The 1,321-nt window shown below is 31.9% G+C and overlaps 1 non-coding gene across 1 annotated transcript; it reads right to left on the reverse strand.

Moving 5' to 3' along the window:
* Positions 1–875: 875 nt before the first annotated feature.
* On the reverse strand, positions 876–937 carry LOC130042572 (U7 small nuclear RNA). The gene has a single exon (XR_008795261.1). It is a non-coding gene; the product is annotated as a U7 small nuclear RNA (small nuclear RNA).
* Between the last annotated feature and the right edge of the window lie 384 nt (positions 938–1,321).

A 1,321-nucleotide genomic window follows, 5' to 3' on the forward strand; every position in this document is an offset into this window, starting at 1 on the left:
TTTTTTATTTGGTTTATCCCAATTATTTATTTGTTTTCTATATCATTAATTTATGCTTTTGCATTTATTATCACCTTTTGAAAAATTTTACTTTAGTTTATTTTACTTCTTTTCCTGATTACTTTCTTTAATTACATAAATTACTTGCTGAATTTTCAGACATTAGAAAAACAAATGTATGTACTCAAAATTATAGATTTCCCTCAAGCAGCTTATAAACTTTATCTTACCAATGTTGAAATTCAGTATTTTAAAAACTAACTTTCAGAGTCAGAGAGGTGTTTTAGGAAGTTAGGCCTTGCATGTGTTTCTAGTTTTCCCCCGGCATCAGATAGGCCCAATAACCTTCTTCCCAAATCCTAGCACACTAGAAGTGATTTCTGAGCATAAAGCCAGGAATAAGATCTGAGCATAGCTGGGTGTGGCCCAAACCACAATTCCTGGTAAAAGTGAATAAATAGAAACTAAGTACTCTCAAATTTCCATTTTAGTTTCTTTTACTCATGAGTAAATAGAAATTTATTTTTTACTTTCAGGAATTTGTGTTATCTCTATAACAATTATGTTCTATGTTTAATCAGGCTATATGATACCAGCTTTTATTTTAATTTGTTGGTACTAATATTAGTTCTGGCCAGTCATTGTAAGTATTCTCTGTGAGCTTGAGAGAATGTGCATTCTACACTGTTGGCGGACAGTGTATTGTATGTACAACTGAACTTATTTTACGAATCAAGGATATGTCTCAGTGATAAAGCATGTGTAAGGACTCAGATTTGATTCCTGGCGCTTCTAAAAATAAAATAAATAAACGAACAAGTTTATTGCTTTTTAAAATATTTTGTATCACAACTCATTTCGTTTGGGGGGTGAGTGTGGGCTTTCCAGTAGCAACCAGAAAAACTGCTAGACAAATTCTAAAAGAGCTGTAACACTTTTAACTAATTTCTTGATTTACCTATTAGTGATGATAGAATTGCCCACAAAGACGATGGTGTTAAGTTCTTCACATAAAAAAAGTGTCTGTCTGTGGCAGAGGCAGACTTGGGGTGGGGTTGGAAAGAGGAAAATTGAGGACATTGGTGTTGAGAAGTGTACACGGGTCAAAGGACAGGTGTTTGAGCATTGTAATACTGAAACTCAATCATGGACAACTTTGTTTTTCTCACGGTGATTTAATAAAAGAATTTTAAATACTTGAAATATTTTGAAACTACTTTATTAGGTGCATTTAAGTTGGAATTGTTAAATCTTTCTGGTAAGTCTGAATTTTAAATAATATATAGCAATCATACTAATTTCATTTTGTATTTATTATCTT

Source organism: Sorex fumeus, unplaced genomic scaffold, assembly GCF_029834395.1.
Source record: "Sorex fumeus unplaced genomic scaffold, SorFum_2.1 ptg000103l, whole genome shotgun sequence".
Classification (NCBI taxonomy): Eukaryota; Metazoa; Chordata; class Mammalia; order Eulipotyphla; family Soricidae; genus Sorex; species Sorex fumeus.